Source organism: Emydura macquarii, unplaced genomic scaffold (assembly GCF_026122565.2).
Source record: "Emydura macquarii macquarii isolate MOO-44397 ecotype Brisbane River unplaced genomic scaffold, CSIRO-AGI_Emac_v2 contig_431, whole genome shotgun sequence".
NCBI lineage: Eukaryota > Metazoa > Chordata > Testudines > Chelidae > Emydura > Emydura macquarii.
Genome location: NW_027130568.1, coordinates 2360372 through 2386134, shown reverse-complemented (window position 1 = coordinate 2386134; position 25763 = coordinate 2360372). Strand labels below are relative to the sequence as shown.

At 38.5% G+C, this 25763-nt stretch overlaps 1 long non-coding RNA gene across 1 annotated transcript in view; it reads right to left on the bottom strand.

The window, feature by feature from the left end:
* Window positions 1–584: 584 nt before the first annotated feature.
* Window positions 585–25763, bottom strand: part of LOC137146235 (uncharacterized) — a 62590-nt gene continuing 37411 nt past the window's right edge. The window contains exons 2-3 of the long non-coding RNA XR_010917855.1: window positions 23023–23111; window positions 585–1129 (exon numbers count right to left, since the gene is read on the bottom strand). This is a non-coding gene — a long non-coding RNA (uncharacterized lncRNA). The remainder of the gene's footprint in view (window positions 1130–23022; window positions 23112–25763) is intronic.

Sequence of the window (25763 nt, the reverse complement as noted above, 5' to 3'; positions counted from 1 at the left end):
GGGGTGGGGGAGGTTTAAGAGTTGGAAAACCTCTGATTCAAAATTTAAAAAATGTGAAATTTACAAATTTAATAAAAAGATGATTCCCCCCCCCCCCCCCCATTTGGAACTTTATAAAAAAGAAACAACTCCAACATTTCTCAATAAATTGTTTTCCCATTTTTTGATCAACTCTAATGTCCATTGCCAATAAAATAAATAAATAAAAATCAGTGATGCTGTATCTGTATAAGGATCTCTAACAAAATGGAACATTTCTTCCTCCCTCATTTGGGGTTGGCCAATGCAGTAATTTTATGGTTAGCATTCTTCCCCACTGAAGACCTGGTTTTTGTAGCATGCTCATGAAATATTAGTAAGCTAGTTACTCCACTGTCTCTTTGCTTTAAAATGTGTGCTATTTTATTCAGAATCTCAATTAGCATTGAGATAATTTTAAGCAAAGGAAAATTAAGATTTACCATGTAAACGCTGACATATTCTTAGCTGTATTTATGTTAGTAGGGGTCACTAGTTTTTTGGATAGCTGAAGTCAGAAAAATAAAGTGTTGGCAAAATAGCAGCAGTGTTGAATTTATTTATGTGAAATTACTGTCAAGCATCATAACAGCAATTGAACAATGTACTGTACTTCATGTCTTGTGCATATCACCACAATGCTACAGGAGCATAATTTACCAATTTCCCCAGAGTAGTCTCCTTAAAGGCTCGCTCTACAATCCTTGGCTTAACAGCATTTTAATTCAAAGTGGTAGGACAAGAGGTGCCAGATGTTAGTCAAACATTATGGGTAAAATAAAAAGCTACATAGATGCAAAAGGAAGAGAGACGGTACACGACTCCCCTCATCTCTTTATTCCCTCAAATACACAGGAGTTCAGCTCAGTAGGAGTCCTTGCACTCAAGGAGTAATGTTCCAAAGGGCTAACTGCTGCTGGTGATAGCTTCTATGAAAGGGATGAGAAAAGCATCCCTCTTGCCCTGGGTCTTTTCACAGAGCTGCCATCTGGAGAGAGTATAGTACGTGCTGCACATGCTTATGGGACATGCAATAGCTGCAAATCCAGGGTGTTCCAGAAGACGTGTTTCAGTGAGGTACAATGTTTCCTAGAGCTCCTGCTAGAGCAATCTACCAGGGCAAAACAAAGATTAAATATCACAATTAGTCCTCTCCCTGTTCTGTGGGCATTTGCAACCAACTAGACGTTATTCTCACTCTAGACATATACAGAGTAGGCGGATTACACTTAAATATGGCACTTTAAAGTTGTTTAGTTTAAATTTGAGACATTAGATGCAGCCTTTTTAGTTTGCCAAGGGAGTAAGGTTACCCATTAATATACAAATAATAATTAATAATAATAAATAATACCATAAGCAAGTATTTATCCCAATCACAATTCTAAAAGTCTGCCAAATCTCTTAGGTTTCAGGGCATGTCATTTTTAGAGCAGTGGGACATCACAGAATGAGGCTTCCTGCTACTATGCTGAATAAATAGGATGGATTCTAAGACTAAGCTTCCATACCCTTTACTTACTGGAGTACATTTTTGGCTTTGGAGAAAGTGATGCGTTTATTGTTCCCACATCTGTCATAGCACATATGCCTCTCCTGTCTGCAGCTACACTAAAGAATTACTAATTTTAGTAATACATTGCAATGTGTTTTTACTTTGGCCTCACATATTAATAATATACAGTATAAAGATAAATCATAAGAGTATCATTATGCATGTAATAAATTTGAAGAGACTAACCAGAAAAGTAAACATCTGCCTCACTGGAACTTGCATGTAGGTTATGGTAAACTGGAAGTTCAGGCAAAACAGATGTACTTTAACCTCTTGTCCTTGACTCATGTCTCTGACCTGGAGTCACATCTGCATGGTGAGTTCCAGTGTCTTCTCACTAGTCTTTCTTCACGCTGTGCCAAAACAGCTTATGCTGCCATTGCCTGTCATATTTGCCATTGATATGATACGATGGAGTGCAGTTAATTCCAAAGCTGGTCAAGCTTGGAATTGACTAGACACATCACAAAGAAGAAGTGGGACAAAGAAATAAACAAGGACAAATAACCCTGACATTTGCACATACCAGGACCCTCAGGATGTATCTCTCTGAAATGTTCAGAAAGGACACAGCCAAACACCGTTGTCACTATCTATTTAACCAATCAACACCATTTCCAAGGTTCTAAAGAAAGGTATTTATTTCCATTTCAGGGAATTTATGGGCCATCATTATGTCTATTTGTAATCTAATAAGAGCCCCGGGAAGTTACTTCAGCATCACATTTTAGACAAAATACATTCAATTAACTCAATTAATTTGACTCCATTTTGGGCTTGTGCTTATCAACAACTCTAAGTTCCTTGTTTATAGGTTAAGAGGAAACCCTGTAACTTTTCAGGTCTTTTACAAGTTGTGTCTACAAAATTTTGAAAACACAAACAAACAAACCTGATTTTTAAAACATGGGTCTTTATTGAATTGCATTCTTAATTGAAATAAATTTGTGCTGACTTTACCAGCTCATTCATCACATTAGATATGTTTCTCTATATAAAATAAACTTTTAGCCCAAATTCTTTATGTATAGTCCTTTCTTAAAAACCCATTTTCATAACAGTTATATTGTCTAGAGATGTTCAAAAATATATCAGTATCTTTTTGCAGGAGATATTTTTTAAAAGATTTTAGGTTTCTTCAAAAAAGTCCTATAAAAATTTTGCTGGTTAAACCCAACCAATGATACTGGTTTTCAAAAACTAGTTTTGGTAAAACTATTAAAAAACCAGACATTACTGAAAACCAAACCAAATCCCAACAGTTTTTACCATTTTTTTTTTTTTGGGGGGAGGGAGGGCTTTCATTTTCCAGGTTTTTTTCCAAGAAACAAATTTTCAACCAGTAGCAACATTTTCTACAAAAACCCATTTAAAAAAAATGTGATGAAGAGATTCCAACCAGCTTGGATGCTTTCCTTTTATACATTCACTGTTTAAGCATTTGACATACTCTGCCTTTCAGCAATTTCAGCCCCCCTCGCTAAAATGAGCAGTTTGTTCACAGAAGTATTAGCTCTATCGCTTGTGGAAGGTGTGCTAGTCTATTGCACTATATTCTGTTTAGTTTCTTTTACTGTGCTCATCACTGAATATATCTAAGCACCCGCACTAACTCTCAATTGCATATATTTGCAGAATTAGAAAGCCTTGACTCTACTGGATTTAGTTTTAAAATAAGAAAATTGGAAATGTACAAATAGAAATACAAATTTTGTCCTTTTTTGTTGCCTGTGTAGCACAAAGAAAATTTGAAAATAATGCCAATCAAAGTAAAAAAGAAAAAGAAAGAGAAGAAACATGCATTCTATTTTAGTCCATTCCATTTTCTTCCACTTTCCAGAACTTTCAGTTTGCTATGGCACCAAAGACATTGTTCCCAAATACATGGAACTGTCTCTCTAAACAAGTAGATCTTTGACCCTGATAAAGCCGCTTTGGTGCGGTAAAGCAGCCTTGACACTAGGCAAAGTGGCAGCTGTGGGATTCTTATGGTATAGGAGAATGCCCAAGGGCCCATCACTATGCTACTTCCCAAATTGGGGAGGTGCACCAGAAATGGGTGCAGGGTCGGACCAGAGCACAATGCACTCCAGCAAACTCTGGCTGCCACAGTGGCTCCTACATCTTTTCATAGAATCATAGAAGACAGGGTTGGAAGGGACCCTCAGGAGGTCATCTAGTCCAAACCCCTGCTCAAAGCAGGACCAACCCCAACTAAACCATCCCAGCCAGGGCTTTGTCAAGCCAACCTTAAAAAAGTGTAAGGATGGAGATTCCACCACTTCTTTAGGTAACCCATTCCAGTGCTTCAACATCCTCCTAGTGAACATTTTTTCCTAATATCCAACATAGACGTCCCCCACTGCAACTTGAGACTTTTGCTCCTTGTTCTGTCACCTACTACGTCTGAGAACAGCCTAGCTCCATCCTCCCTGGAACTCCCTTTCAGGTAGTTAAAGGCTGCTATCAAATCCTCCCACATTCTTCTCTTCTGCAGACTAAATAAGCCCAGTACTCTCATTTTTGTTGCCCTCTGCTGTACTCTCTACAATTTGTCCACATCCTTTCTGTAGTGGGAGGTCCAAAACTGGACACAACCCTCCAAATGTGGCCTCACCAGTGCCAAATAGAAGGGAATAATCACTTCCCTTGATCTACTGGCAATGCTCGTACTAATGTGGTCCAATATGCTGTTAGCCTTCTTGGCAATAAGGGTACATTGTTGAGTCATATCCAGCTGTAACTCCAGGTCCTTTTCTGCAGAACTGCTGCCTAGCCAGTCAGTCCCCACTCTGTAGCAGTGCATGGGATTCTTCTGTCCTAAGTGCAGGACTCTGCACTTGTCCTTATTGAATCTCATTGGAGATTTTTTTGGCCCAATCCTCCAATATGTCTAGATCACTCTATCCCTACCCTCCAGCATATCTACCATTTCCCCCAGCATAGAGTCATCTGCAAACTTGCTGAGGGTGCAATTTACCCCATCCTCCAGATCATTAATGAAGATGTTGAACAAAACTGGCCCCAGGACCGATCCCTGGGGCACTCCGCTTGTGACCGGCTGCCAGCTAGACATGGAGTCATTGATCACTACTCATTGAGCCCTATGCTCTAGCCAGTTCTCTATCCATTTTATGGTCCATTCATCCAACCCATACTTCTTTAAATTGATGATAAGAATACTGTGGGAGACAATATAAAAAGCTTTGCTAAAGTCAAGGTATATCACGTCCTCTGCTTTCCCTACATCCACAGATCCAGTCATCTCATCATAGACGGCAATCAGTTCTGCAGTTAGCCCCAATATAGGTGCTGTGCTAACTTTTGATAGGAGCTATATTAGCCTCGGGGAATCAGATAAACCCAAATGTAGCATAAATCTATATTCTCTCACTCTCCACTCATGTGCAAAGGGCAACTTAGCTGGACTCAAGGTTCAGGGCTCTGTACTATAAAATGAAGCAAGGGAATAGACAAATGTATAGTAGTGGTTTTTTTTTTTCCTTTGTAAAATATTATTTTTGTTACTAAAGAAGTAAATAAGTATGACTTCAGGGCTAGAGCTGGGTGAAATTCTTTGGACAAATAATTTGTTTGTTGCAAAAATGCAATTTCATGTCTACCAAAAATTATTAGGGAATTTGACATAAATTTGCTGAATACTTCGGGTGGAAGAAAAAATGTGCTAAGTTCAGAAGCAGATTTAGGTGTCATTTACAAAACCAAAGGATGAGGATGCAATGGTGGCAGTTTTGCCTACCTTCCTCCCCCCTCTGTTTATATCCTATAGGACAGTGATTTCAGGATTTCTCAACTTCAAGTCCCCAACTTCAAGTCACCCCTCAGCCTGATTTGGAGGAGGGATTTGAACTGGGATTTTCCATAGTGTTGGTGAGTCCCTTAATCACTCTGCTGATCTGTTCTCTCACATGGAAATCTCTCTTGTTGAAGCTGTTCCTCTTTATACAAGTAAATAATTGGAGCAGAGAGTAGAATGTGGGGTTCAATACTCCCAAGTGAGTGCCCCAAATGCCAGCATTTAGGGTACATCTTTACGCAGCATGCAGTGTAATTTTTGGCTGAGGTTGATGTACCTGCATTAGCTTTGATTGAGCTACTGGGCTAAAAATAGCAGTGTAACCACAGATCCACAGGTGGTGACACAGGTTAGCCACCTGAGTGCCTAGCCGGGGGGCTTGGGCTTGATTGTACTTGTGCAGCTAGCCTGTGTGTCTGTGGCTATGCTGTTATTTTTAGCACACTAGCTCGATTAAAACTAGCATGGATACACCTACCTGAGCTGGAAATTAGATCCCAGGCTGCAGTCTAGACATACCCATAGTCATTCTCTAGCTCTGGTCTAATAAATATTTAAGTATATTGTACAAAGTGGAACAGCTGCAACAGAGGCGCTTGAGAGAAACCTAATGTGTTCTCTGAAAAATATAGGATGAAATGCACGTAAGTCCACACATTGCCCAACACTTCCTAGGAACCTGTTTGGGCAAACTGGATATTTTCTACTTCACAAACAGAGTGAGACTTTCCATCAAAATATTTGCAAGATCTCACCTCTTGAATTTGGATATTTTGTGAAGTATTTGGAGATTGCAGAGGTTTTACAATGAAATGTGTGACAATTTGAAAATCCTCTCTCATATCAAATTATGAGATGGAGAATTAGTAAGGGAGATAACAATGCACCAAATCAAAGCCTGGTAGGTTGGCAAAGAGTGTCAGCCACACTCATTTAATAGTAAAGTTAAAAAAATAATAATAATAATTGTGGCCTGCCATATGAAATCCATTCATGTGTTTCCTGGTAAATGCCAGCTCTTTGCTATTGTCCCTTTCTTTATTAAAGCAGTCTCTAAATGAATCAGAGTGGACTCACCCCAGATGAACACCTTTATCAAAAAGAAACCTACGTTTTGATACTTCAGATTAACTAAAATATTCTAACCACAGCAGTTTTTGATAAGGGAAACAATGACAGGATGGTATTGTGCCCTGCACTGTTCAGAAAATGTCACCTGACAGGAGAAAGTAGAGAGATTTGTTTTGCACTTTCTAAAGAACAGGTCCACCACATGACCTTCTGATACCAGGAGTTCATTACTTCTTCTTCCTTTGAGGCTTCGTTCCCCGCTACAGTTTTCACATAACAATACAAATTAGGGAAACACGAGGTGCAATAGGACATGCAGTCCTTGCTGTCTGTGGTAGCCATTTCTCTATAGCAAGTGGAAGAGTGTCCGTTTGAAAATGCTTTGTGAAGCATAGAAGATATCCTGCAGTTAAGTCATTTGGCTGAACTGACAGCTACTTGAGATCCTATTTGCTCTAATGTGTGTTTTATTCTTCCAAACACAGGGCTCCCATTAAGATTTGGGGGAGTTTTATTTTTTCATCCAAGATTTTGTTAAATACACATGGCTATGTTTGGTGATGATTCACTCATGTCTTTTTGAGTTATCAGTTCAATCTGTGCTGTAAGAGAATCCAGCTCTTCTGGGAAACTCAGAAAAAAGTCACTTTGTGATTAAATGCTTTTTAATATACTTGGTATTTTTGGACTTTCCAAGACTGGTGTGTGAATATAAGAAAAAGGTACATCGTTACAAGGACTGATAGGGGAAAGTAACTTGTATTTTCATTCTATATAAACACTGAAAGATTTATTTACTGGTTTTATAGAAGAGGTGGCCCAGAGAGTTAGATGTGGATCACTGACTTGTAAATTGCAGCTTACAGCCACCATCTGGTTCACTGTGTCTCTGTGATATGGCCCTTAAAGACAAAATCCGAGTCTGCTCTCTCTCAAATGGCTCTGTGAATGATTTGTTTGTTTTCATGCAGGACCTGCAGGAGACCTTCTGCTTTGCAAGGTGTAGATCACTCAATACATGGATTTCCTGGGGGGGAGGAGGGAAGGAAAACCAAAAGCCATCTCTCTCTCTCTCTCTCCTTCCCCCTCCTGCCTGACCAAAACAAACAAACCAAAGCTCCGTATAGCAGAAGTGTAATTTTAAAGCTCCAAGATGGTGGCTGGTAAACCTGGCCAAGAGTAGTATCTTATTCACCTATTCAGGAAGATAAACTATTGACCTGTACATAGAGTACAAGTGTGTATGTTTATGAAAGTTTGGGGTGGCCTAGAGACACGTCAGTGATTAAAACATATTGTTGCAAAGTTTGGATAGACCAATTCAAATCAAAACCAATATTGAAGGTAGATATGAGAAACAAGACAGGGCAGTATTGCCAACCCCAAGCATTAAGAAATTATGAGTCAGTACTTCCCCCCAAAAAAATCATTGGACTTTATAAAATAATAAATGGAGGGTTCTTTTTATTTACCTCCAGCTTTTTTGAGCTATTTACCAGTCATATTGCTATGCTTTTCTCTGCAACTAGGAAAGCTTGTATTTTTGAATGAAATCTGAGATTCATGACCACAGGAGCTGAGACTTTGAGGCATTTTAAAACTTAAGACTTGTGATAAAATTCCTTTGAGGGGAAACCTTCTGACACAAAACAGACAATGTATGTACTGCAATGAATATACACATTGGATCATCTCAACAAGCAAGACGATAACACCTATAAGACAGCATGGATCAGAAAATAAGGGCATATATGGGATAGATCAGTCAGCATTTAAGTTACCCTGGTCAATATGTATGTACATACACGTGTATGCGTGCACGTGTCTTAGTGTCATGCCACCCAGTATACAGGGCCTCCAGGGCAAAAGTATGCATGGCATTCAGCAGGATAATTGAGTCACAGGACTACCAGTTTGTCAGATGGGTTGATCTCTAGTAGCATGATACATATTTGACAGGAGGGGGAAATAAACTCTCCAGTCCCTTGCCACACATTGTCTGTTCATTTGTTACCTAATAACTTCATTCTCCTTGCTGAATCTCTCAGGGGTATTCTGAGCTGGGTAAAAATAATGTGTTTTAATCATTTCTGAATCATGGTTATCTTACAATGATTTTCTATCCTTCCTTACAAGTGGAAAGGATGCAGGTGCTTCTGTGGATTAGAATATAATTTGAGCTGGTTTCCAAGCGTTGTGTCAGGTGATTAGATGAGCGGACTTGGAGATAAGAGTCCCGGCTCTACTACTGTTTCCTTTGTGACCTTGAACAAGTTACTTAGGACAATGTTTTCAGAAGCAAAGCCTTATAACTCCCACTAGTCCACTGGAAGCTGCAGCTACTCAGCACCTCTGAATGTGAAGCCCTTAGCCCATCTGTGCCATTGCAGGGGCAATGTTTAATGTATGTAAAATTCTTTGAGACTTTAATTTGAAGGCACTATTATAAGGACTAAATCCAGTAAACTTAAGTTATCCTGTACATAACTTTACTAGTGAGTATTCCTATGGGCTTCATTTGGCTACTGAAGTAAAGATTGGGGTGACAAAATGTACCCATTTTATAGGGACAGTTCTGATATTCTGGGCTTTTTCTTATATAGGTGCCTATTACCCTCTACCCCCTGCCCTGATTTTGCACACTTGCTATCCAGTCACCCTAGTGAAGATAGGCATGTATGCACATGCTTATAGGATGACATCCTGAACAACAAGTATTTATATCACTACTGTAATTTGTAATATTGTTAAATCACCAGAATTACTATTACATTTTAGCTATGTGATTCCCATTGGGCTTAATGTGAGTTATGCAAAGAACACCTCATTCAAGACTTTGAAAATGTAGTCATGCATTCTAAAAGGAGAACACACATTTATCAAGGTCACTGAAAGTAGTATTTGGTAAGTAAACAGTGAGTCTATCCTTACTTTACTTTTTTATGTTAATTATCATGAATCATAAGTTTGTTCAGCAAAACAGTACAAGTTAATGGATTGCCAGTCAATGCCTTTGTCTATTAATCTGTTCTCAATTATCTATAATGACAAATTATGTTGTTTTCCTTTGGTATGTCCCTTTTTCTGCCAAATCTGCATAAACTATCTGACCTTTATTACTTTCATTTAGCAAGATGGTAAACTTGATAGTAAACTAGATGCATCAGAGACAGATGCTATAAATGTTCCACCACTATAATGAGTAAGACTACAAAAATAAATAGATAAGGGTGAAAGAATAAGCATGCAGTGTTCTCTGAGAGATAAGTTTCATTTAGTTGCTGCAACAGAAGCTTATGTGGTCCTGTATTAGGGTGCAAATAATACTTCAATTCCTCTTGGGAGATGGTCTTCAAAGCCTGGTAGAGTGATTTGGTCCACTCGCCAAAGTCTCTGCTTCCAGGACAAAACAAGAATCCATGCAAAGGAAAGTTTTCCAGCCCTTCCACATGCTTCATCCACACACACACAGCCACACACATATAGCCCAACACAATTGTCCTTTCCCCAGGGTCTACCCTGGTCTCCCACCATGATGCAGGGGTGAAAGGAGAGGCTTCTTCCCACTGCCTCAAGAAGTCTCAACCTAGGTCCCTAAAGAAAGAGGTTTCACAGACCAGGTCTCAGGCCCACACTACTCCTGCGTCAGTCTCAGACTAAACACTTTCTCCCACTTCCCAAAGATTTAAATGTCTGCTCCCCCAATATCTGCCTCTTCAGCCTCAAACACCTCTCCTTCTTTCAAGTACTCTTTTCAAAGTCGTCAGTGGCTCCCGAATCCTATTCTCCGTACATCTCCCATTGTTCTGAGCTGCAGGCAGCTCTGTTATAGTTCAGTCATCACATGACACCTCTCAGTCAGGTCTTAGAGGGGGCTGAGATTTGGTGCATGCCTGTATGAGCCTAGACCAGCCCCTCAAAAGAACAGTATGCCCTATGAAAGTTGCAAATTGTCTCCCTCTTCCTTTCAGCTCTGTGTATTTGTTACCTGATACAAAATATTTCACCAGTTTATGAAATTTAAGAGTGTGTATTCAGGGAAACGCCATGTTTCCCTCTACGGCTACATGTGCTTTCTCTCACCAATCAATCTTTGTGGAGAGGAACATGATTAGCAGTGGGATTCCAATAATTGATTTTCTTAGTTTTCCTCCTCCTCTTTATTTCCTGCCTTGTTAATACTAGTGCTGTCATGATGTTTGTTTTCTTGAAGAGCATAAGATAGCTTCCCTTCTCAGTTTAAAAAAAAAAAGTATTCTTCACCATCCTCCCTTGGCAACCAAATATGTTTTGAAAGTATATATTCTTTTATAAGTGTAATTTAACTAGTAATAGGCCTCAGATGTAAAGTTCAGAACAAGGTCTGAATTTACTCAAAGATCATAAGACATAGGTTTCTCATTTGGACCCAGCTCCAATTAAAATAAAATGTTGAATAGTGCTTGATGAAATGAAATGCACTGGAGTTATTTGATTAAAACCCTGAGGGTTAGAAAACAATTCACTGGAATAGAAATGATGTTCACGTTTACTCTTATGTTATATGCCCTTTAACTATCATCTGTCTTTATAAAGCTGGGCAAAATTTTTCATATGAATAGTTTTTTCACTAAAAATGCAGAAACAGGTCAATCAAAACTATTAATGAATTTGGATCAAATTTGGCAAATAATTTTGGCCCCCCAAAAAAAGAAAAACCCACCATTATTAAAAAAAATGTTGAAACTTATTTTGCATTTCCAAAAGGAAATATTTTGACTTTATTTCACAAAGACCTTTTATTGCAGAATTTGCCTAAATTTAATTTTAAAAAGCCATTAAACACTTTAAACTCTGAAAAAACAAAAGAGCACACAAAAAAAAGTCAGATTAAATCAAATATTTTGTTCAAGTTAAAAAAGGTTTTCCATTTTTTCTTTAGTAGAGAAAAAGCAGAAAACAAATCATTTTGTTTCAATCTGAAACAAATCTCTCCAAGCCCAATTTTTCAGCTCAACCACTGAACCGAAAAATTGGTTATTCATCCAGCCCTATATAGTCAGTCCCTTGATAAGATGCCAAAATTTTAACAAGTGATTTGCTCAAAACATTTCTGCTTCAGTCAGTTATTCATGCAACTTTCCATAGGTAAAATACCTTCTCCTCCACCCACCCTCAAAAACAGATCAATCAATTCCACGATTTCCCTCCCACTTGTCACTCCCCACTAAATCCATCAATCCTTTCATCCCCACCCCCCTGGCCCAGTACCTCTCAACCCACCAGGCTTCTCCACCCACGGAAATTCCTCTAGTAACCTCTCCTTCTTGGTAGCTGCTTCCAACAGCAGCACAGCAGCAGCAGCAGCAAAGGGAGGTAGGTTTCTTCCTAAGGCCTGTGTTGGCTGAATTAGTGGCAAGCTAGTCATTCTGTGGTCTTTGACCCTAGAACTAGTCATGTCTAATTCCTTTCTGGCAGTAGGGGAGGTGGTAAATTGAGGAAATGGTCCCTTTTGGTTCTTGAGGTGGCAGGCCTTTCCTTATAGTTGGAGCTCTCCCTTAGCTGGCAAGAGACTAGAACTCCTCAAGCAGATTGGAATTGGGAATGGAGAGGTAGAAATTAGCTGGCTGAACACATTTGTCCTGGCTGACTGGTGGGGGAACAGGACCCCAGGCTCCCTCCCAGTACCTGCTATTCAGACTCTTGGAAGGCAGGCACTAGAGAAGAACAAGAGATGGGCTGCAGCGGCCACACAACTCCCATGCATTATAGAAGCAGCTTGGTTCTGCACGCTCTGCTCTTCCTCATATTCAGCTGTAGTCATGGCAAGCAGAGATCTTTGGGGATAACACAGTTAATCGATGTACACTTAGCAGCACTGTTGGAGGCATAAGGAGGGAACTGTCCTTGTTCTAACTGTGATACTTTTGTCAGTAGTGGATAGATTGAGAGAGGGCTGACAATGTTAACAACCAGGGCTGGCCTTAGCATTGTTTGGTGGACTACAAACTAGTTTTGGGGTTTTTTTTTTGCCCACTTATGTCCCTCATTATCACTCCATGTGAATAAATTTTAACACGCTTTTAAAGGGTGTGGGGGGTATGTGGACAGAGGATAGCCTTGTTATTTTAATCATTATACCCTTGCTATTATTAGCAACATGAAAGGGAAGAACTTGGGGGTTTTGTCCCTTATACTTAGTCTCTCAGGCTTTATCTCGCCTCTAAAGCAGAATCTGTTCACAAAGGACAACAGTGTATTGATGAAAGCACCTCTATTTGGAGATATTTTTTTTTCCCCGTGGTGGAAAGCATTTTGTACATGTGCAGTCAAAGGCAGTAGTTTCTCCTATCTAAAATGGTATATTACATAATGATAATAGTGATGCTTCTAGGACTCAACTACTGTAGTATTTCAACAGTGTGACTTATTGAGTTCCAGTTCAGTAAATTGCACTCCTTGTGTAGTTTTATGAGATACAGAAGATATTAAGCACTGGAGAAATGCCTACTGAGTTACCTGTAAAATGAATTAAGGAAAGAAAGAACAGGCTATAGTATATACATTTAAAGTAAAAAGGCCTCAATATTTTGTGTTGTTGAAAACACCTGGAATTTAGCCTTGTGTGTCTTCCTTTCCTACTGAGAAATTGTTTGCTGATGGGCATCTCTTCAAGAAGAAAGTAAACCCCTTTTATTGTCTAATAATTGATCCATTATTTCCACATGCTTTAGCGCCAAATGGTCCTGAACAAGGAATCTGAAAGCTCTTGTATTTATATTTGCTGGTCCAGTGCCAAGACATTAGCTCAAATCTTGAGCTATAACCAAAGAGCACTCAGGACTATGCAGGAGAGGTGGAGGACACCCATCTGGTCCGTAAAATACGTTAGAGAGGCCATGCACATCCCTTTTGCTGGCAAGATAGTCTTCAGCTAGCTGTGTGTCAGTGGATTAGCACACAATCACCTTAATGCATGGCAGGATCTGGGTCAGTGTATTCTCCACCTCAGCCATTTTTATAAGAAGGTTAAAATGCACAATTTTACACTTCCAGCATTGTTTAAGAAAAATTCAAAAGTCAGTTATAGTCTTTGTTTAACTCTTGTCCAAAGTCCATGTCGTGAAGTTTTATCATTACAGCATTATCTCAGTTAAAAGACAGCAAGACTATCTAAACGTAGTTTCTTACTGTGACAGTCGTTTTGACACCACACATTGATAAAGGAAAACAACATCCTGGCCTTAAGTACACAATTTCTTTTTTTATAAAATTATTTTGTGTGTTATCATAACTAGCTGCAAATCAAAATACCACCACTATTTTTTTTTCTATCCACTTATCACTTTTCTAAAATAAAACTCCTGGTTTCCTGTAACAAAAGTATTGGGCTCTTGGTATTTGTATTCATAGCAGACATGGCTCAGAGTCACTATAAACCTATTGTTAGCTGTGTGATTTAAAATGTAATAACAAGAAAACACTGGGACTCTGAGTGTGTTGTGCATGTGTTACAGGAAAGCAAATGACATTGGTATAGCCCTCACAGTCTCACCCACACAGTAATGGAATTGACTGATTGCTTATTGTTATGCCCACAACTGCACATGGAATCCAATTATCTGTACAAAGCTTTTGGGATTTGAAGGCACAAGCAGAATAGCTAATATTTGCCAATGAGTTCAATGATTTCTTCCTATCAAAAAGTTTTAGCACCCACTTTTCAAGAGAGTTGGAATTCACTTTCTAAAAGAAATCAGATCGGGTTGCATTATTTTGCTCTGTTACAATCACAAGCCTCAGTAACAGAGAAAATAGGAAAGGAAATCGAAGGCTCTTCAACAAACGGTCAGCATTTATTCAGTCATAGCACATTAGTGAAGCACATCAAACCATTGACAAAATAAGAATGAGAGATTCCCCTTTCTAGGCTTTTAGTTTATTCATCAATACGTTGATCCAAAGTCCATTAAAGTTAAAGGGAATATTTCCATTGATTTCTGTAGGTTGGGATCAGGCCCTAATAGTGTGCAGCTTGACACACAACTACTGATGTTTACCCACCAGTGTGGACACTAGAAATGTGTATGTCTTAAAACCCCACTTGCCCTACAAGGGATTTCACTCAACATGTAACTAGACTGCAGAACTTGCTGCCACAGAATAATGTTGAGGTCAAAAACTCAGTAATATTCAAAGAGGATTTAGGTGTTTTGCTTTCTTGTTTTGTTCTTTTTAAACGCTAGCAGAAATATCTAGAGTTAATACCTAATTTTGATGTCTGAGTATATCAGAACTGCCTGTTGTGGGGTTCTAGCACTTTCCTCTCAAGGTTCTGGTACTGCATTTGTCAGACAGGACCCTTGACTACATGAACCACAGGTAACATCTGGTGTGGCAATTCCTATGTTCTTGTGATTTCATTCTGTGCAGGGTTCTGTTTAAAAAGAAATAGAAAGAGAGAATCTGCAGGACAAGAAGAAATGCACAGCTCCAGAACTGGACTTTAAGTACTTCACTTTCCATTCTCTCCTTGTCCCCCATTTTAATCTACAACTCACCATCTTCCTACCAAAAAAAAAGGACCCCTGACACCTCCCTAGCACTGATGTAAGAACTAAAAGCAACTCAGCTCTGGCCAACTAAGCAGGCAATCTCACAATTCATGATTACATATTACCCTTTCTCTCTACACAGAGTTTCTCTAGAATTGGCTCTAATTATCCCCTCACCTCAGCGGACCCACCCAGTGCATTTTACTGACTCATTAATGGTGCCCTGCCTGAAGAAGTGGCCAATGTTAGAAGGAAGTGTGTTTCTTAGATGTAGGGAAGAGCCTGACAAAACTTGATTTTGGACTGAAATCCTGACCTGGCCCCATATCACACAGAGCTTCCTAGATCTTCCCTCCTTAAAGCCACAGTGCACTCCCTTGTCCAGTAGCCTCCTTCCTGACCATTAACCATTACTGAAGTGTTAAATGTATACCAAAGATCAGTGTTTCTCAATTTTATTTCCCCCCGGAACCCTTGCACGCCCATGCCATACCCTCCGCTGAAAAGTCGAGGAAATCTTCCTCTTTTCGGCGGCACGGTGTAGGGTTGTTTCGGCGGCGCGCTCTCTGAGCCGTTTTCGGCGGCCCATGAGCTGTTCGGCAGCGCGCGAACAGCTTTTCGGCAGCCCCATCAGCTGTTCGGCGGCGCGCCAACAGCTGTACGGCAGCACCCGATTTTTGGTACTTTCGGCGGCGCGGTTCCGCTTCTTCGCGGAACCCTTCAACTCAGTCCACAGAACCCTGGGGTTCCGCGAAACACCATTTGAGAAACACTGACAAAGATATAAGAGCTATTCTGATTACTATATCTAATGACAAGAGCAAATAATGTAAAATTTAAAAAAATTCTTACATATAAGAAAAACGGCAAAGAATACTAAAACAGAGCTATAGGAAATATAGCATAACGTTTGGATGCATGAAAAAAGTTGAAGACTTTCAAAGCTGTGGCAAAGTTTTATCATTTCAAACTTTTTTTTTTTTTAAGAACCTAATTCCCATTTACACTAAGATACCTTTACACAGTTCTTAAAATGGACATTGTTTACATTTACACCACATCAAAGACCCTTTTCACTGCTAGAATGGTGTAAAATGGTCTTTGTGTAAATGAAAATCAGGCCCCTGATTATTATTAAAATATAACTTTTTCTTACAACTTTCTGTCTACATGAGTTTCATAATGGTACCAACCATATATCCTTTGAAGTTATTTTAAATGCATTCAAATATTGATCTACATTTTATGTTGTATTTTAGTGGATCAGACTGGACTTCCTACTTCAGAGTATCAGTAAACTGACATTTCTCATTGAATGAGACAAGCAGAGTTCACACTCATGGAGATAAACAGTGACAGCCATTTCTAAAAATGCTTTCAAAATTCCAGATCTGAATGCTGCTTCTTCAGCCTATAACTATACACAGTGCAATACAGAAAGGTCCATTGAGATTGGTTTGTGGCAGGTGGAGACATCAGTTCAAAAATAGTGCTGTTCATCCAAGCCTTTGGTGCTATATTACATTTTATCACTTACAGTATTGCATCGTTAAAACAAGTAACCTGACAGGCCCTGGTGTAACATGATGAGAAGAGCTGTGATAGATGCAGGGTGACACAACATAATTACAATGAAAGCCATCAAAAGAACATTTCCTGAAAACACCAGCCTCTCACACATACTGTCCCTAATCAGCTAAAAGCAGATATTTCAAACTCTCCAGATATTCTCAGTACAGATAAATGAAAGTCTGCTGAATATTGCTCCAAGAGTCCTAGCAACTGAAAAGGGAAGAGACCAGCCAAATAGCTCGGACCTTTTCAGTTTTGCTAGTGGAGTTGCTCATGACAGGTGAATCTCAAATTTCAGAGATGTTTTTTAAAATAATTTGAACACTTTGGCTAGCTAATCTTAGGTATCTAGTTTGAAAAATCTGACGGGAAAAGAAGTCCCCTAATATTTTGTAATTTTTGTTCCTACTCCAAAGCAGTTCAAGAATCTGTAAAAATACATAAAAGTGTGGGTTTTTTTTAAAGCTATCACATTTGAGCATAAAAAAATCTTCAGTTTGGGATTTCATTTGGGGTGGAAGTTTACTTCGTTTTGTATCAGCATCAGTTTAAAAAGCCATAACACACTTGGTACTATATAAAATTCCCACACGAATAGCTGTGTGTACTGAGAATAGCTATTAGAACGGTTTACTTGGCCATCCACAATATTTTAAATGCTTCATTTCACTGACAATAAAGCCACCAATATTTCCATTTCAGGTCAGATTAACAAGACTCTTTTCCTAACAGACAGATATTCTTCACTGTGACCCTCAGCAAAAACACCCATAACAATTGGATGTTTTTCAGTGCTGCCTTTTCATGAAGAAAATACACTACATAGTAAGCATTGTTATGAATCCCACTGAAGTAGTGCCTCACTAATGTGAACATCGTTAACAAGGAGCCCTTCTTCAGTGACATTTTCATTGAAAAAGCCAGCAAGAATGAGATTCTCTGAAGTTAGGAGTTAGATAAGCTGTAGGCTAGTCACTCAGATCAAGTCAAACAAGTGCTCTTCTGCCTATAGTATATGGGATACAACTTGATGGAGAATACCAAGAACAGAAATGTTATTCATTTTACACTCCTTCAGACAGGACTCAATGAGAAATTCTGATCAAGTACAGTCAGACCATCCACCAGGTATGAACTGATAATTTGAGTCCTTTGGGGGATAAGGACCAAAACCTGAAATTTGATCCAGGGAACCAGTGGAAAGAGTGGAGCACGGAGGTGATGTGCTTTTCATGGTCTGTGTTGCTGAGCAGATGAGCTGCTATATTGTGAGCTAATCATAGCTTTTTCTGAAGTTGGTAGCTTTGTTTTGAGAACCATATGATTATAATAATCAAGTCTGCAGGCCATAAGTGGGTGGATCACCAGGGCAACTGACTCCAACAGGAAGGATGCTTTTCAGAGCTAGTCAGACATTTTCCATCAGAATGTTTTTCCACTAGAGAATGCCAATTTGTTGAAAGCTAAACATTTTGCAGAAGACAGAGTCACTTGAGAAAAAAATTAAGAAAAATAAAAAAGTGTTTCAGCATTTTAGAATAGAATGTTTTGATTTTCCATTATGAAATGACTTTTTTCAATTGTTTTAATTATGATACAATATATTATATATATATTTTTAAAAAGCAGAAATTGTAGTGAAACATTTTGATTTTGTTCAACAAAAATGTTTCAATCAATTAACTTGAAACTTATTTTCAGAATTTTGTTTCTCAGGGAATTCTCAAAGATTTTGATTTTGTTTCATCTGGAAGTGAAAGAAAGTTAAGATTGCACAATTCACAATGAAACAGAAAATCCAGTTCTTGGCCAACTCTAGTACTTTGCATGCTTATGGCTATTTTGGGTATCCAGAAACAGTGAAAAGTCTAGAAGAGTACTGAGGTTGTGGATAATTTTAACAATCTGAGAACATATACCCCCAATGTAGGGCAATAAAGATGGTGATTAAAATAACATAACCCCCATAATCAGTTTCAGCCCTTTGGGCTTCAACCAACTGATCTCTCAGCCAAGTCCCTAGACAACTGGGAAATGCTGCAGTTTGCATCTGATGTGACAGTCACATAAGACTGGGTGTTAACTGATTATTGTTGGTATTTGTGTTCCTATTGTTTAGAAATCTACCCTGATGGCTTCATGTAAAAATGTGGACCAGGATGGAAACATGAAGAATCTCTGGGAGACTTTAGGGAAGAGGGCTTGAGTGACAGGATTCCCAACTGTCTGAGTGTAATCAGAAAGGGCTGACTGGAATCCCCAGAACCATCCTACTAATCCTCGGATGTCTCTGAAGCGGGACAGCTGCATTCTATGACCATCTGTATCAAATGCAGATGCTGTGAAATGGCCCTTGTCTATGTTCAGGAAGAAATCACTCAATCAGTGCCGCCAAGGATTGTATGCCCCATGTGCTGAGGTAGTCATAGGTGGTAACAGAGTTTTCCTATAGAGATGCTGCAGTCAAATTTCTAAGCTAAGTTGCCTTAACCTGCCTAGTTCAAGGAGAAAAACTATTTCTATGGTATAGTACTATCATATGAACGAGGCTTTATGCCACATCTGAAGCAGTAATATTCCATGGAACATCAACAGTTAATAATAGTACACAGGAGCTGCAGTCGTATGCAGCAAAAGAGTTAGAAAATAATCATTGCTAAATATATTGTTGACTCATTTTGACTCCATTTACATGCTGCAAATTGAAATGTTTACCTTAAAATAGAATATTATTGAGTTACCTAGAAGTAATTGAGAAGAAGAGGGGGAGAAAAAAAAAGACAGGGAAATAGAGAAAAATTTAAATGCAAGAAAAAAAATAATACAGTACATAAAGTGTATAAAAGGAGCTTACCTACTGAGGAAGTTAATGTATTTTTAATAGATAGTACAGGCTTCCCTTTATCCTTATTCTACTAAGGCCAGGTAACAATCTGATTGTTTTTGAGTGGCTGTTTATGTCTGCATGAGATACACACAACTGAAGTTGAAATGCCCTGACTGCAAAATGAGAAGGCACAGTAAGTATCCATAATACCAATGCTGCTCTACTTGAACTACAGCTTCTGTAATGGCTTGTAACTATTGTTTTTGTAATAACTTGACCTACTATTTTTGTAAGGCATATTTTTCTAGAAATGCAAGATTTATTATGTCATTGTACATTGGAAATCTCAATAAACCCTGGTTTTGGGATTTTGGTTAACTTACTAAAGAATCTCTCTTTCCTGGAATATCACTTAAATGTCCTCTGGATGAACAGGACGATAATCCTTGCATAGCAGTGATTCTATTTTTGGCTCTTTTACAGACTACCCTGAAATTGCCTCTACCACAATCAAATTAGTCTCAGATTTGGTCCAACTTCACATTCTGTATTTCATAATATTGCTAAATGATTGGTAGGTTATCAATTTAACAAAGAAGATTGAGAAGAATCATAGATAAGGCCGAGTACAAGTAGGCAACACTATTAAAGTTCAGTCATATACCAGACATGAATGGGACTTCTTAAATATTTTGGTTTAAAGACTGAGGGTTCATTAATACAACAAAATGCTGGCCCTCTCTCTGTCTGTTACAATGACTCTTAAGGTACATTTTCTTTGTGTTTTAGTAGATGGGTATTCATTTTCAACTTTATATCCAGACAGCCTACAATTCAAGTCATTTGTTAAAACATCAATTTTTAATAGGTTTTTATAAGACACTACAAGTTATGAGTGCCACAGAAATGCTTGTATGTATTTATTTCTATGTACACAATGTCCAAATCTAGGCCCCTTTGACAAATATTTTTAAAACTAGTTTTTATTTATAAGTTATAAATGCAGCAATTCAACCTAACACAATTTACCCCTGAGCTATCATAACCAAGTGATGAACAATCAATTTCCTTCCCTCCTCATCACCCCCCAAAATATATGGGTTTTGGAAAATGACCTTAGAGTCAACACTGTTTCAGATCAAAAGGGCAAATGACAAGGGTCCCCCACAAAGAATGCCCTGTTATTAGCTCCCTGTCTGTTAATCCAAAGGAGCTCCAGCTCAGGCATCTGTGCTGGTCACAATTTTGATATTACTGCATGAGGAGATAGGTAGATTCACAAGCAGGTGTGTACAAAGTCATTTAGGGAGAGATTTTTAAAAGGCACAAATGGCAGTTATATACTCACTTCCCACTGAAAAGTCAATGGGAACCCGAACTCACATTTGTGGATTTGAAAATCTCCCCCATTTGGGGCATAGTAGGTCAAACACAATGATTTTAACTCTATGTGGAAATGAATGTCTGTGCAGATCATGGAGTGCAAGTGTCATATGCCAACTGTCAGATGCAGCACTTAAGGCAGCTGCAGAATTCTGCACGTTGCATTTTCTGGATAGATTTCAGATGCAACCCCATGTAGACTGCATCACAGCAATGTAATCTAGAGGTGACAAAGGCCTGGATGACAGTAGAAAGGTCCAAAAGAAACGTTCACAATTTGCTAGAGCAATATAGGTGGACAAAAGCTCTCCTGACGTGCTGCTACATGATCACCTAAATATGAACTGGGAATTTAGCCAGACCTTCAGATTGAAAATTTAAGGAATTAAAGTTGAACACATACCATCAATCATGGGAGCAGATATATTCATTCCTTTTCTTCTGATTGCTTCTACTAACTGTGCTTCAGTCATACCTAAACTGACCTTCTGTCAGCTCTAGCAGGTATTTCAAGCATGTAAAACCAAGGAGGGTGTTGTTCCATTACAGTGGAACAGAACTAGGAGCAATAGGATGTTTTTAAGAAAAGGAGAATTTAGATGAAACATTAGGAAAATCTTCTTGACAGTATTTTCAACTATATGGAAGTGTGGTTGTAGAGATATGCTTGTAGAAGATTGTGATTTAGAGACACTCGCTAACATGGGACAGTGTTGTGTGAATTGGGAGATATGCCCAACATCAGATCTAACATGGCTGCTCCCAGCTGCACATCATGGGAGTTACTCCTGTCTGTATTATTAAAGTTCTATTCCTTCTTCATTCAAGTGTTTTTAATGAACCCTCAAGATCTTTATATGGTGTCATCCATGCCTCTATCTCTACCGGATGGTAGGTAAAAGTGGTCTACAGCACTGGCTTGGTCAGATGAAATGGAAATATATAAACCATACCAGAATGCACATCTCTTCAATAATTCCTCCAACAGCCAAGACACAATGGAAAACATGATGGACTCTGTGGAAACCCACATGAAAGAACTCTCAGAGGGGAAAAGCATTTGCCAGTGTGTATGCCAATGAAGAATTACCACTTTTAAAGTAAGTAAATGTAGTGCACAACAAAGCTTCTGAATCTTGATTATGCAGAAGTGAGGTGAATAGATAAATGCTATTTCCCCTGTAAAGGGCATTGTTGAATCATTCTCATTGCCTAATATTATTTACATATAAAATATCAGGGTTTCCCCATTGGCCAAAATTCTGACATCCAATGAGTCATCTGCCATGAATTTTAACTATTATCAATGTCAAAGGACCAAAATTCAAATGATCATTTAATGTTGTCTGACATGAGAGAAAACATAATTGAATTCCACACAAGTAATGTCATTCTGCCAAATGATGATGTGTGCTTGTGTGGCTGGTTGGCAGCAATAACCCCCCAAAGAGCTGCTGAATTTCATACAGAGAAAGGATTTGAAGAATAAATCAGCAGCAGTTTTGCTTTAATATTACATAAAACTTCCCTCCCCCTACTGCCCCCCTCAAAGGCAAAACATAGATTGCAAACAAGGGGGGAAAAAAACAAACAAACAAAACAGAAAGACTTCTGAAATACACAAAGCAAAGAACATGCTACCAGGAGGATGACAACTTTAATTTACACTACAGCTTCAGCTAACAGTAATATCTTTTCTCATGCTGCATTGTAGCATTACATAAAGTGACTGAAAATGTGCAAGCCTGAATGAATATGAAAAGTAACATCAACTGAGAGCTTGATGGCTTGAAGGTAAACAGAATATTGGGGCCTTTTGCTCTATTCAATCACTACTAAAATACAGTAATTTATACTGAACTCCTGTGGCTTATGGTCTGATTGTTTAGATCTAAATACGACGGTCAGTTTTTCCAAGTGGCTGCTAATTTTGGAATCCTTCGTTTTTGGGTGCCCAACTTGTGCCTAATTTTTAGATTCACTGAACACCCACAGCTCCAACTGAAGGAAATGGGAGATTCAAAGAACCTCTAGGAAAAAAAATAATCAAGCCCTAAGTGTCTCAGATGGGGTATTTAAAAATAGAGTTACTCACATTAGACTACAGTAGGGGTCACTTTGGGATATGTAAGCCTTAATTGCTGAGACCCTCAATTTTTCCTGTGGTAAAATGGGTCACCTTTCCTCAGAAGGGTGTTTATTAAACAATGTATAGAAACAATATACACAAAGTTTTAAAACTCACCAGAAATGGGAACAGAATGCAGGAATTCCTGGCTCCCATCTTTGTGTTCAGTACATTATTCTGTTCTGTGCGTGCTCTCACTTATATAGCTTAGGAAGAAGAGACAAACAATGACATTACATTATAATACATGCACGTGCACACACGAATAAAATAAATTAATTAAAACATTTTGCATATGTCAGATTCTCCCTATATCTGATAGCTTTGTAATAGCCAATCAGGCCAGATTCTCAGAATAGGTCTGTTAAAGTCAGTGAAGCTGTGCTGATTTAAACCCTGGAATGATCTGGCCTAGAACGCTTTCTGACCTTTGCCTAATACCCTACCATGATTTAGACTGTATTTCTATATGCTTATTTATGCATGGCTAGTGAGATGATCTAAAATACTATCTAAATGACTCAAAATATTGCCAGTGGATTATTGTTCAATCAAATCTAAATTGGGTATTTGTCCCATCCCTATATCAATCACATGGGTTGGATCTGATCAAATATCATTTCAATCGCTACTAAGGCTGTTTATTAACCCAGCCTTTTAGGAATTTGATGCTACAACGCAGTAACATGACATGGGGTGTTCTGTTCTTTATAACAGCTTAAAAAGGATATTTGAGGGTGAATGTGATGGAATTATTTAGAGCATTATACTCTTTATTTTAGATGGACATAGACATGCTTACTTGCATGGTAGCAAATCTTTACAACTGAGATTTTTTTCTGTCAGGGTCATGACTCTTTGACCCTTGAATGTGACTATCAGCATTCGGGGTCAATACATCTTAGTATTGACCTCAATTAAAGTTAATATGTCCTCATTATGCTTAGAGCAAAGGTGTCGCAAACAGTTGGTTGAATACAAAGATGGAATAAATTTAAGCATTTTGCCTGATGCAGAAGTTAGTTGCCATATATGTTAAATTGTAAATTTGCTGCTTATTTCGACAGTATTGTCTCCAGTCAAATTAGAGAGCCAAATTACAGGTTCCTTTCATCTGTGGATTTGAAAGCACTGTGGTTCCAAGTCAGGAAAGCACTCATTTAATGTATAAATCCCATCCCTCCTCAAGACAGAACTTAAGCTCATGCTGAACTTTAAGCATGGGCATAAGTCCTCATGGAACTTATGCTGAAATTTATGCCTGTATGTTGTCCTGAATAAGTGTTAAGGACCAGATCATGGGCAGTCTTGGTCAGGGTAGGAGGCTGGCCTAATGATTGGAACAGCAGTAACAGGCCTAGTGGCCAGAGCCCAAATCAGGAGCCAAGTTACCAAGTCAGGAAAGTGAGCCAGAGCAAAGATCCAGAAGCCAAAGGTCAGAGCCAGAAACAAGGAAGTTGCTGAAAGCAGGTACAGAACTAAAAATATGGAACACTATTGACAAGGCAGAGACTTAACCCTGCTGCAGGGTTTAAGGATGAGCTTGCTAAAATCTTCAGCCAATCAGGAGGCCAGGTGAATTAGCTGCTGAGGGCAATGAGCTGGGTCTGGGTTTAGCTGTGGGTTCCTGATAATAAGGATGCTTTTCTGAACCAGGATCTATATAAATATTAATTTAGTTAAATCTCATTAGAACGGCTTTGAAGTAAGCCAGGAGATTAATAAGAACCTTGCTACATCTACAGGCTCACACTAAAGCCTCAGTCCTTGACTTCAATGGAATTACTCACTTGCATAAAACTAAAGTAAACACATTACTAAATGTTTGCTTGATTGGGGCCCTGGTGGGTGATTTGTTGTGTGCCCTGACAATATTAAGCATTAGAAATATTATTGTGTGTGTGTTTTTGCACACACATAATTACTCTGTCATATCCTTGCTCCAAATTAGAGCAAATGGCTGCCTTATTACTGATTACTAATATATTGCTCAGTGTAAAGCGGGTCTTTTCTTTTTATTTCACTTTTTCCTAACTTTCTAACAAAGATGCCAAACCAATAGAAAATTTCCTGCTTTTCATAAAATGTTGGATGCATGTAGACTTTCTTGTAAAACAGAAAATGGGATTTGTTTGAACTCTGTAGCCCTTATATTTGATCATCTTCACCTTTGGAATACTCAATATACTCCTGTTGTATTTAAGAAGCTAATTTTCCACGTGTAAATTCCAACAGATTTTAAACAAAACCTTTCAGTTTACTGGATAAATCATGTGCCTCATATTTTAAAAAGATAGTGCCTTTAAGTCATGATAGGATATATATTTATTAACATTCCCATTTGTATTTTGCATAGCAAAATTGACTGATTCTTACTACTTTCCTAAAGCAAAGCAAATATATGATTCAAAATGTCATTTCATTTGAGAGAAACACCACAGAAAAAGTATGAAAGCTCTCAGGTGGTAGGACCACAAACATCATCAGTATAATCTTTTATTCTCTCAAACATAAAAAAAATAAGTTACTAATACTATATCTAACATCGGAAGTTATTTTTTATAATAAAAATAAGCTCCCCTGTTCCACCTACAGCCACAACCTGCTGCTTTCTCAGAGGTTCACAAATACAGTGAATGAAACTCTTAAAAGCCAGAAGAGTGTGAGGCCCCAGCTGTACATCGTTTATTTCAAACGTTCAATTACTGACCCAGTCAGCTTTATTTAAAGCAAAACACAAACTGTTCCATACCCAATTAATAGTTGCCATGGCAAATGTAAGTTCACACAGTACCATCTTATTGCAACAGATATGGAACTTTGCTCATAGTATTTCTCTAATGATATTATCCAGTCTG